The sequence below is a fragment of the Hipposideros armiger genome, unplaced genomic scaffold, assembly GCF_001890085.2.
Source record: "Hipposideros armiger isolate ML-2016 unplaced genomic scaffold, ASM189008v1 scaffold_813, whole genome shotgun sequence".
NCBI classification, from domain to species: Eukaryota; Metazoa; Chordata; class Mammalia; order Chiroptera; family Hipposideridae; genus Hipposideros; species Hipposideros armiger.
In genome coordinates, this window is record NW_017732163.1 from 91,581 (window position 1) to 104,948 (window position 13,368).

A 13,368-nucleotide genomic window follows, 5' to 3' on the forward strand; every position below is an offset into this window, starting at 1 on the left:
AGTAGCTAGGTTCCTCCTCCCATCAGAGCCAGAGCACAGTATCAGGACCTGGGCAGGTAAGGAAGTGAACCAGGTATTTCCCCTTTCCATCCCAACACTGGAGGGTGAGCAATTTCCAAAGGTCTGAACCCGGGGTGGATAACTCCTACACCCCTCAAATTGCCCACTGAATGCACCTTGCCTCCACCTCCACATTGCCTCCTAGACTGCGTGTCTAATTGCTCTCTGCCTCACTCTCATAAGGACACTTGTCACTGGATTTAGGGTCCAGTTATGTAACCCAGGATGACATCATGCCAAGATCCTTAACTTAATTCTACCAGCAAAAACCCCTTTTCCAAATAAGGTAACATTCACAGTTTCCAGGACTTAAGACACTGTCTCCTAGCTACATGCCTAGCATATTATATACGGTCCACTTAGTTCTTATGTAAATTAATATGCAGATCAGGTTGCCCCTCTTCCTCCAGCCCTATAAATGGAGGCTGTCATAGAAGCTCAGAGGACCTGTACTGTCACTGGTTCTTGACATCTGTGCTGTCCTGGTTGTGTGTGAAGTCCTTAACGGCTGAGATCATGTCTTTGTATCTTCTCTTCTGTAGAATCTTACACAGAGAAGATGACTGCTATAGACTGAATATTTGTATTCCCTCACACCCCAAAATTCATATGCTGAAATCCTAAGCCCCAAGGTGATGGTATTATGAGGTGGGGCCTTTGGGAGGTGGTTAGGTCATGAGGGATGGGACTCTCATAAATGGGATTAGTGCCCTCATAAAAGAGGCCCCAGAGAGCTCCCTGCCCCTTTGCAGGGCAAACTTCTAATTATTGAATATCTGCTTTTCTTATTCTGTGAATGATCTCCTCTCCTCTGAAATCCCAGGGCACCTTGCCTCATTCCTTAGCTCAGGATGCCATATATACCTTTTTGTTTCTGAACCTTTCATGTATGTGGGGTCTCTGACTCTCTCATTTATGTGGGGTTCCCATCTGTGCGTATACAATTAAATTTGGTTATTTTCTCTTGTTAATCTGTCTCAGGTTGATTTAATTATTAGACCAGCTGGAAGAACCTAGAAGGGTAGAGGAAATCTTCTTCCTCCCTCACAAGGCCATGAATGTTTTGATAGCAATTATACCTTCAGGATCTAGCACTGTCTGACACATAGAAAGCCACCTCCTTTCCAATCATTATTGGTTGAATGATAGACTAAATGGATTAGTAAACGAGAAGGATGCATAGTGTTAGTATTATTGGTGCTTGCAGCTTCTGAACTGAAAACCTATGAGTCTGCAGAGATTCACATAGCCAACTTTTTGTTCTTCTGTAGAGACCCCATTCAAGGACATATTTTAACACATATAAAAGTCTTGCATAAATCACTGATGGAGGAGGCTTTAGGGCTTTATGCAGTCCTCCCCATCCCCCAGCCAGTCTAAGTTGATATCAATGTTTCTGGGTTGTTCCTCTTCAAGTGCTCTTAGCTCTTATTAGCTATAGAAGACAGGTTCAGTCTGTTACCATGGAAACTGCAGTTGGAGTGGAGAAGGGGAGGGAAGCTGAGGAATGGGCAAAGACTGGAATTTTCCAGTTCTGGAGGCATACTGTGTGTGGAATCAAAAGACCAGACCAGCACACAATCAGTTCTCAATAAATATTTTTGGGGTGACAATGAAAATGTGGGAACTTGAAAAAGTGACCTATCTCTGTGCCTCTTTCCCCATTTGTAAAATAAAAATAATAATTATCCTATTGCATAGACTTCAATTAAGGTAAATACAATTCTTAGCACAGGGCCAGGTACTTTATACATAAAAATTTCTCAAGCATGGTCTTCAGACCTGCTTCATAATTGTTTGGAGGTAATTATTTATAAATTCCAGATACCATTGTCCTCCTCCAGTTTTCTTTCTAAAAGAAATTAAATAATCTTTCCTCCTCACCTTAACATGCTACCTTCTCACTAGGGTGCTAGATAAAATATATGAAAACTAGTATGCTCAAATGGGACATACTAATGCTTAAAAATTATTTGTTGTTTATCTGAAATTCAAATTTAACTGAGTTATCTATATTTTTACTTGCTAAACCTGGCAACCCTACTCCTCACACTGGACTACTTGTGACAAGTGAAAAGTTGGTTTTATCAGCTAATCTAGCAGATGATTCACTTTAACAGTAATCCTAACTCTGAACAGTAATTCAGCATCCCCTTTTAAAGACTTCAGTCATCTGAGAAATATTCATCCACCATCCATTCAGTGGGTACTTGCACTGACAAGTGCTTGCCTTCGCAGCGCTTGCTTGTCATAGAATCATATCTTTTCCCCAGAACATAATGAAATCTATTCAAAATATGATCTAATAGAATTCTAAAAGTGACACTTTTTTTTTTAAAGATTTTTAATGGGGAATTGGGGGGATGGGAACAGCGCTGGGGAATTGAGGAAGGGGAACAGACAAGTTGCTGTCGTTTTGGTCTTCAGTCTAGTTGTGGAGGACGTTGCTTCACTGTCCCAAGTTGGCACCATCATTGCACTCTTCCCAGGCGAGGCAGATCAGTCGCTGGCTTCTGGACGGCCGCTCATTGCGGCTGCTGGCCTCTCACGCTGGCTGCTGGCTACATACGGTAGCCCATGGCAACCNGTTTTGGTCTTCAGTCTAGTTGTGGAGGACGTTGCTTCACTGTCCCAAGTTGGCACCATCATTGCGCTCTTCCCAGGCGAGGCAGATCAGTCGCTGGCTTCTGGACGGCTGCTCATTGCGGCTGCTGGCCTCTCACGCTGGCTGCTGGCTACATACGGTAGCCCATGGCAACCTACTGAAAGTGACACTTATTTTTAAAGAATTAACTCTTCCGATGTTTACAACTTTACTCCACACTAAAAAAAAAAAAGCTCATTGTCTACATCATAATATACGAGTAACATTCTGGAATACAAATGTTACCAAGCTCTAGCATAGACAGCTGGGGTCTATAGCTAACAGATGTCCTACGTTTGCTCATTGCTTAACGTCCGCTTCAGGTTCTGGTAGTGAGCTCCCTGAGGGCAGTGCTTGTCTTATTTCACTGATTGTTTCCCAGGCGCCCTTGCGCAGGGTCGCCGTGGGGTGGGCGGGTCTAAGTGCTCGCTGACCCTGGAATGCCAGTTCTGGGCCCCACCGCGGTACTTCTCTGTGAGTGGGCACGACTTGGAGATGGGAGACTCTAGCACCGTAGTAAATGGAGGCGATGGTTCTACTAACTATTCTCTACAGAGGGACGCGGTGACTAGTCCACAGCTGTGGGCGAATACCTGGAACTCCAACTTCCGGGCTTGGGCCTAAACTGGAAGGCCGGGCCGGGGCGCATGCCCAGATGGTCGGGGGGGGGGGCGCCATCTTGGGAGATCGTGGGAGGCAGCCACCCGCATTCTCCGCAAGCCTTTGGGCCTGCGAGGTTGGTGTCATGTCGCAGGGCCTTCTTGGGATGTGGGCTTCCTTCCTCTTTCAGGGACTCTTCTGATGACCTCCAGACCGCAGTCCCAGCGTCCCCGTCAGGCCGCAGGCCTTGCGCTGGGCCCAGCCCCTCGGAAGAGAGGTGTTCGTTGATGACCTCGGGTTCCCTTACGCCTCTGTGTTGGCGGGACGCTGCTCGGCCAGGCCCTCCAAAGACCTCCAGTCTTGCCGCCAGGGTCTTTTTAAAAGTGAGAAGAAACAGAAACTTCCAGGAGCAGCTGCTAAAGTCTGTACCCTCACTTGTGTACTTTCCACACTAGTATTTCCCCTGAAGTTGGGATTTCTATCGATTAGCATTGACTTTATGGGAGAAAGCCTGTGCGCACGTGTAGCACCATATCTAAGAAATGGCCAGTGGTTATTGGAATATCTGGCTTCCTTTGAGATGTAAATTTACATACGTTAAAACTTACCCATTGTCAATGTACAACTCGGTTTTTTTTTAGCACATTTGTGCAACCCTCACTGCAATCCCGTTTTGGAACGTTTGCCTCACGCTTCCAAAATTCCTTTAAGCCCATTTGCAGTTGGTGGTGGCTCCAAGCAACCACTAATCTGCCTCATGTCTCTTTAGAGTTCCTTTTTCTGGATAATTTCATGAAAATGGAATCGTAAGATATGTGATATTTTGTGGCTGGATTCCTATGCATATTGCAGCGATTTTATCAGGAGTTGGGACCCGCCTCTTTTGAAGGAAGATAGTTTGGGTTCAGAACTGCTCTGCTGGGAGTTTAGATGGATTGTGAAGATTGTTGACTATGTTCAGGCAACTGGAGGAATGCTGTTGCCTCCTTATCCATCTTAAGTTTGGCTCTGTTTTGCCAATTTCTGTTTTCCTTGGGTCGAGCATGTTTAAGATTTTCAGGTTTATTACTGAAGAATCATAGGGAGTCTGCTAAGGATGGTTTGTTTACTGACTGGCTTGGCTTTGGACCCACGTCCTCTCACTTGCTATTTGTGAGACTTTAGACAGCCCTTCAACCTCTCTATGACTCAGTTTGCAGGGGATAATTGTTACTAGGTAGGTGAGTTACTGCATGGAAAGCCTTAGAATAGTGCCTGGCACGTGGTCTAGCTAAAAGATTGTTAGCTGTCATTGTTTTGCAGGGATTCTTTTTTGGCAGAGAGAGGGTAATGGATCAAGAGATGGGTGCTGTTGCAACCCACTGGGCTAAGGGGTGTCCCAGTGTCCCTGTGGGACTGGTAAAATTTGTTGAGAGCCTGTTTTTTATGACTCAGATCAATTTGTGGCACATAATTATTTGCTTCCTGGGAGTTGGTAGGAAGTTTATACCCACTCCTCCGCCCCCCAAGATTATTTTGATAGTTTATATTTTCTCAGGAAATTACGCATTTCCTTAATATTTGCAGATTCATTAGATTAAAATTAAATGGTGTGTTGAGAGTGTAGTCTCTGAAGGCAGAAACAAAGGTTAGAGGCCTGAGCTCTTACCAACTTTGGTGCTTTGGGCAATGTGCTTAACCTCCTGACACCCAAATTTCATTCACAGAATTGGGAAACAGTGAGACCCTACTTTCCCTAGTTGTCAGGAGGATTAAATGGAAATCTTTTACTTAGCACAGTACCTGGCAGCATAGGGAGAGTTCCATAACTGTCAGCTGTTGTTCTCATTATACAGAGTCCTTGCCAATTAAAACAGCTTAGGGATTGTAAACCTCTGTGAACCAGTTGACTAAAGGAACTGGGAAGCCCTCCACTGTTTTCTAGGCCTTGGAACACATTATGGAACAGAGAAATTATTTGTTCCTTGAAAGTTGGAAGGGAGTTTCCATTTCTATTCCAGCCACCCTTTAAAGCCATGCTTTTTCTTCCTTTTGGGGTGTACTTTTTATACCCCCCTCCATTTCACAAGTAGTTTTAAATTTAATACTAAATAACGGGTCAGTAAACCTTTTCTATAAAAGGCCAAATAGTAAATATTTCAGACTTTGTGGGCTATACGGCGTCTGTCGAAATGACTAAACTCAGCTGTTGCAGAGTGAAAACAGCCATAGATAGTATGTGAACATGGGTGTGGCTCTGTGCAATGAAACTTTATTTATGGACATTGAAATCTGGATTTCATACAATTTTTGTGTGTCATGAAAATATTATTCTTTTGACTTCTTTTTCAACCATTTAGCCACTTTTAATTCAGTCGTTTTGTATGTGGACTGTATAAAGACAGCAGGCTGGATTTGGCCTGCTGCTGTAGTTTGCTGACCTCTACCATAGAATTTCATGACATAGTGACCTAGTGGTGTGATCTGGAGTCATAAAGACTGTGTTGTGATCCGTATTAATGGGATGTATCTGGGCAAGTTACCCAGCACTCTGAGCCTCAGATCCTTCGTCTTGCAAACAGGCATTATACTAACATACCTACCGGTTATAACTCATAACCTAACTCAGCCTGTTAGGTTGCAATAATACTTGTGAAAGGTCTTGCACACTGTTGGGAGGCTAGTGGAGTACGTATTAGCTATCTCACATTCCTTTTTGAGAGTTAGTGCTAGAGGGTGTAACTAGATGAACTGGATTTAAATCCTGGCCACTTCTTAGCCATGTGACTTTGGGCTGGTCACACAACCTCTCTATGACTCCCTTTCCTTGTCCCTAAAATAGGGATTATAATAGTACCTACTTCAGACAGTTGTCTTAAAGATTAAATAAGCTAACACTTTATAAAGTGCTTAGAAAAATTCCTGGCACATATAGATTTTTAAGATTAGCTGTTATTATTTCACAGTAAGATCTATTTGGGGTTGAAAACCCTTGTGCCGTGTTGTTAAAATGAAAGACTTTTGTCTCTTTGCTGAAGTGGTACAATTTATAAGGCATAGGGATTATTTATTCCTTGGAAGTGTGAAGAAAATTGCCTGTGAATTGCAGAGGCTTAGAGCACTTTTTGAAGAAAGCACTCCCTTGACATTTGCCAAGTTTTTATTATCTGCCTTCTTTTCAAGAATGATCCATTTCATTATGGCTTTCAAATTTAATAGCTTAGAAATGTACCCTGTGGTGGTTGAGAGCTCAGGCGTCTGACAGGTTTGGGTTTGATTCCTGACGTAACCACCTACTAGCGTGTAACCTGAGACAAGATACTAACCTCTCAAGGCTCGCTTCTAATCTATAAAACTTGGATAATAATAGTATCTACCTCATAGAGTTATTATGAGGATTAAACATAATGCACATAAAGTGCTTGGTGCCAGGCCTGGCTGGTTGTAAAAGTTTAATAAATGATAGCTATTTTATTATCCTCCAAGGTACTCTTAAAGTAAGACTCATTTGAAATTGAATCTTTAGGTTTTGACATGGGCAGCCTACCCTCTTATTCTAGGTTTGGAATGCTTAATAGTCACATAGGAATTATTCATAGTAGACTGTCTTCATGAGCCCGTTGTCAGTTTCTATTTTCTCAAAAGGGGGGATCATTTCTTAAAGGTTTTCACTATATTTGCATAGGATTGTGTTGGGATGTATTATACATTGTAAGCAGTGTAGACAAAAACCTAGCTTTGAATCTTGGATTTCTCAACCAATTAGATTATCACCTTCAGTACATGACATCCTCTCTGAGCTGCAGATTCCTCATCTATAAAACAAGTAGTATGTTAGGGGCTGGCCGAGTGGCTCAGTTGGTTAAGAGCTCAAACTCTGAGCAACAGGGTCGCCGGTTCATTTCTAACATGGGGGCAGTGAGCTGTGCCCGAGCTGAGCTGCTGCTGAGCTGCCAACAGATGGCTCAGCTGGTGAGAACACGTGCTCCTAACAACAAGGTTGCCTGTTCGACTCCCTCATGGGATGGTGGGCTATGCCCACCCACAACTAAGATTGAACACAGCACCTTCAGCTGAGCAGCCACGAGCTGCCGACAGGCGGCCCGGATGGGGACTGGACTTGGAGCTGAGCTAGCTGCGCCTCCACAACTAAGATTGAAGATTGAAGGACAACAACTTGGCCATTCCCCAGTTCCCCAACACTGTTCCCCTTCTCCAATTCCCCACTAAAATCTTAAACAAAACAAAAAAAGTATGTTATAGTTTCATTAAGATTATTGGGAAAACTCAGCCAGATATATATATATATGTATGTATATATATGTATATATATATATATACATATATATACATACATATATATGTATATATATATATATTTTTTTTTTAGCAACAATTTTTATCCAGATAAAATTCACGTACCATAGAATTCTCCCATTTGCAGTGTACAATTCAGTGGTGTTTAGTATATTTACAGAGTTGTGCAACCCTCAGCACTGTCAATTTTGAACATTTTCGTTACCCTAAAAACAAACCCTCATCTCCACTTCACTCTCCCCCCAGCCCAAGGCAACTATTAATCTACTTTCTGTCTCTACAAGTTTTGCCTATTCTGGACTTTTCATGTAAATGGAATCATACAATTTGTGGGCTTTTATGACCAGCTCCTTTTACTTAGTACCATGTTTTCAAAGTTCATCCATGCTGTAGCATGTATCAATACTTCATTCCCTTTCATTGCCAAATAATTATATGGATACAACACATTTTATTTATGCATTTATCAGCTGATAGACATTTGGGTTTCCACTTTTTGGCTATTATGATAATGCTGCTGTGAGCATTCATATACAAGTTTTGATGTGGACATGTTTCATTTCACCTAGAAATGGAATTGCTGGGTCCTGTGGTCATTCTTCAACCATTTATGGAACTGCCAGATTTTCCAGATTGTTTTTAAAGCACTTAACCCAGTGCCTGACACAGAGCTAGTCCCTCATTCATACAATATAGCTAATCTGGTAGTACATTTTGCTTGTAAGAAATATGTTCTCAAAAACCATTTTTCTAATTTAGTTAAATGAATTGGCAAGCCTTCTGTGTTTTGGGTTTTTTAAAAGATTTTATTGGGGAATTGGGGGAGGGTAACAGACAAGTTGCTGTCCTTTTGTTCTTCAGTCTAGTTGTGGAGGATGTCACTTCACTGGCCCATGTTAGTATTATCATTGCGCTCTTCCCCAGGTGAGGCAGATCAGTCGTCGGCGGCTCTTGGCAGCTCACGCCGGCTGCCAGCCGCTCACGCTGGCTGCTGGCCACTCATTGCAGCCTATTGCAGCTCCACTGCAGCCTACACTGTCGCCGGTGACTCACGGCAGCCCAGCTCCAGGTCAAGCCGTTGTTCACCATCTTAGCTGTAGAGGGCACAGCATCACTGGCCCTCATATGGGATCCGAACTGGGGCCCTGCTGCTCAGAGCTGGCGTCCCAAGCCAACTCGTAACCAATGCACCACTCGGCCGACCCCCTTCTGTCTTTTTTAATGCCCTGGAACAATTTGTGCAAACTAAGAATAATTTTTTCCTTGGGCATTTGAAGGACACTTCCAGTCAAATTGAGATTTGAAGTAATTTCTGCTTCCCTAGAAAATGATGCATTTCTTTAAGGTTTTCTAATTTGTTAGCCTAGAATTATACAGCATAGTGGTTGAAGTTATTTACTAGGTAGGCAAGTTTGAGTGAGATCCCATAAGCTTCAGTTTCTATATATGCAAAATAGGTGATGAGGACACCTATCTCAGAGATATTATAAGGAGGAGCTGCAAATACTAGTTTTTAATCTCATAGAGCTTGTGCAGTTGAAAATCCCTGTGCTACATTATTAAAACATACTGGAGAGTCTTAACACAGGAATTCTTGGTAAGAAGGTTCTTCCTAATGATTTTTTCCTGGTCCTTTGGTAGTCAGTTTTCATAATTTTTATTTTTCTTGAAAATGTTCCTTGTCATTAAAATTTTCTTGTGTGTTAGTCTAAAATCTTATTTAGTATTAACACATTTGCTTTAACTTTTAATAGGTAATACCATATTTTACTGTGTATAATGTGCACTTTTTTGCCCAAATTTGTGACGAAAAATAAGGATGTGCATTATACATGGGTAATACTAATTCCATATCTATATACATGTTTTTAATTCTTTTATTTATCCTTATGAGTTAAAAGTGTAACTCTAGAAATCAATAATGATATCTGTATGCAAAATAATACCTAGAATACGATAATTGGTTTTGTTGAATTTACGATGAACTTGAAATGACAAAGGGTTCTTGGCCTTCTATGATGCATAAATATTGTAAATTTATTACCAATACATAAAATTTCTTGCACCTTGTAACTGTTCTTGTGTTTTGTAATTATTTGTCACATAAAATTTCTTGTGCCATAATATGTTAAAAAATAAATGCTAAAATTCCTTTATAATACAAAAAAACAAGTACCTAAATGTAAAAAAATAAAAATTTGAAATAAAAAATAAAAGATTTTTTCCCTGAAAGTTTGGGTAAAAAATGTGGGTGTGTATTATAGATGGGAGCTCATTATACATGGCAAAATACAGTATATTTGTGTGGTTCAAAATTCAAAACAGAGAAAAGGGTATACAAGTGAACACTTTCCACATTTTATCTTGAAGCCACCAGTTTCCCTCCCTCTAGTGTCACTAGTTTTGTGAATAATCTTTCCAAAGTTATTCCATGTATATAGAAGCAAATATGTATATATGCATGTTTCTCTTTTTATTTAACAAATGAATATGCAGTGTTTAGTGTTCAACACTGTGGCTTTTCATTTAATAGGGTCTCTTGGAGATTATTTCATAAGATATTTTTTTATGGCAGTGGAATTTTCTATTATATGGAATTTGTAAAATCTCTAGCTCTTATCTCCACCTGTTTTTCTGCTTTTTGATTCATGATTTACTTTTATCTCAATGGTTGCCTTTTTCCTGTTCTCTTTAGATTTATCTTGTGGTGGGCCTTTTACAAAACCAACCCGATAAGAATGCATGTTCTCTCCTGCCCTGATGAGCTGCACTGTGGAAGCCAAATAACTTTACCTTTCTAGTCATGTCCTGAGCTGTTGATATGTGAGTATATGTGGAAATCATACCATTTTGGTAGGGGAGATTTTGGTGAGGTTTGAATGTTGGTCGCCCCAGGAGGAATTCTGTAAGCTAGAGGTTGTGATAGTCAGGGATCGCCAGTCCTTTGGTGGCCTCCAAGGCCCTGCAAGTTCTGATGTCTTTCTAGCCTTTGTCACATGCCAGTCTGCACCCTAGCTCCCCATTCTCCATACTTCTCTTGTACACCCTGTGAAGTAGCATGACCATGTCCTTGTCTAGTACCCAGTCCAGGTCACACTCATCTTTGTGCTACGGCTCTATGTATTGTCACATTTACTGCTACTTATTCATATCGTAAGTGTGATTATTTGGTTGATTGGTCTCATCCATGGACTCTGCTGCCCATAAAGGCAAAAATGCGTCTCTTTTCTTTATCAGTGTGTCCCTAGTATCTGGATGTAGTTGATACTCAGTACCTATTTATTGAATGGTTCTGCCAGTTCAGGATTAGAGCTTTGTGGCTGGTAAACCAATCTGAGGAAAAAGGATGTGAATAACCCTGCATTTTCTACATAAGGTATTATGGTTAGCATGTGAAACTTGACTTCTTACTGTTCCTGCCTCCCATAGAGAAGCGCCCTCTTGGACAGGCACATGCGAGCAGAACACAGGAGCCTTCCTGCCATAGGAACACTCGTAGTTCTGAACCTCAGCACTGGCTGCCAGATATCTGACACACTGTCCTTTTATAGCATCTGATTTGTGACAGGGTTGTCCTTTGCTTATCTTTAGTCTTATATGTAATCAATTGCTTTTCGGAACTCTTTTTTTTTTTTTAAACTTTATTGGGGAACAATGTGTTTTTTCCAGGACCCATCAGCTCCAAGTCAAGTTGTTGTCCTTCAGTCTTAGTTGTGGAGGGCACAGCTCAGCTCCAAGTCCAGTCACTGTTTTCAGTCTAGTTGCGGGGGGCACAGCCCATCATCCCATGTGGGAATTTAACCGGAAACCCTTTTGCTCAGAGCATGCACCCTAACCAACTGAGCCACCTGGCTGCCCCCCAGGAATTCTTCTTTTAGGAGGCCAATGCCTTATCCATTAGGCAACTGGAGCTTCTCAGGAACTCTTCTTTTAATATTTGACTTTAGGAGCAGTTTTGGTGAAAGAGTTGGTTGCCTTTAATATGAATGTTTGGTTTTCTGTTGTCTTAAAATTCCTCAGGAACATTAACAAATAAGTTTACCCTTAAGGAAAATTGGTTAGATTTGCATTACTGAGGAATTGTATACAAATTTGCATACTAAGATATTTACCTACCATACATACACAAGAGCCCTAACTACTGAAGAACTGATTTCTTTATTTTGTAAAGTAGTGTTTATTTTAACCCAACTATTCATGCAACAAACCAGCTCTGTGCGGAAGACTACCAGAGTTAGAGCTCTAGCAGAGACCTTTCCAGAACCCCTCTCAACATCTCCACTTGCTTGAGTATAAGCATTTCAAATGTAACATATCCAAAAGAGAGATCTTGGTTCTGTGCTCTTCCCCTGTCCAGATCTGTGACTCTGAAGACTCACTACATAACACTTCCATCTATCCCGTCTAATTCTTCTTTCTTTTGCTACACATACACAAATTATCAGCAAGATTTGTCTATTTTGTCCCCAAAATATATCTTGTATTTGTTCACTTCTCCCTATCTCCACTGCCACCATGCCAGTTCAGAGCAGTGTCATCCTCTGCCTAGACAGCTGCCTCCTAACTGGTCTTCCTGCTTCCTGTCTTACCTATCTCTAGCCCCCCAGTTCTCCACACAACAACATGAATCCTCTTACCTTATTTAAAAGTCTTTAATGGCTCCTCATCACATTTAGGGTTAAATTCAAGATCATTACCTTGGCCTACAGTTCCTAAAGGGCTGACTCTCACATACCTGTCCAATCGCATTTTATGCCCCTCAACCCTATTCTTGCCATCCTCTGGCATCTTTGCTATTTTTTTTCCTTTATGGTCTTTGTACATTGTTATTTTATCTGTCTAGAATGTTTTTCTCCTTGTTCTTCCCAGGGCTGACTCTCACAATTTAGTTTTAGCTTCTCTTCCTCTGAGAAGCCTTCCCTGACTACTCTATGTGACCACCATACAAGCACAACCCTCTGTGTTTCAGCATCTTTTCTTCTTCAAAGTCCTCACCACAATTTTTAAAGGTATATTTTGTCAACTTACTCACTGTATCTATCTTTCCAGCTAGATCAAAGCTTGAAGACATATTTATCAAATAAATTGATTAGGGCAAGGGCCATTTCAATTTCATTCACAATGAACTATGCCTAGTATTGGGCCTTATCTGTAGTCAACACTCAAGTATTTGTTGAAAGAATGGATGAATAAGCATTTATTGAGAGACTTCTATGTATTAGTCTCTAAGCTAATCTATGGGATTACAGTACCCAGATAGCCCAATCTATTACAAGGAAAGTTTTAACAAATATCAAATAATAATACATGGGCCACATCATTTGGCTACAATGCAGTTAAATTAGAAATCTATAATCAAAAAATTTTTAAAGAACTTAGAAACCTAAACACATTCCTTAATGTTACTAAGAGGAAATCTAATGGAAACAACATAATATAGTACTGAACAACAATGAAATAAATACATGGAATGCTGTTCAAGTGGTACTTGAAGGGAAAGTCATCATAGCCTTAAATGTATTTGTTAAAAATTAAGAAAGATTAAAAGTAAATGAGTTAAGGGGCCAGCAGAGTGGCTCAGTTGGTTAAGAGCTTGCTCAAGAGTGCCAGCTCTGAGCAACAGGGTCGCCAGTTCGATTCCAGGCCTGAGCTGAGCTGCCGCTGAGCTGCCAACAAGTGGCAGAATGGCTCAGCTAAAAAAAGATAAAAATATAAATAAATAAATAAATAAATAAAAGTGAATTAAATATACAACTCAAGACACTAGG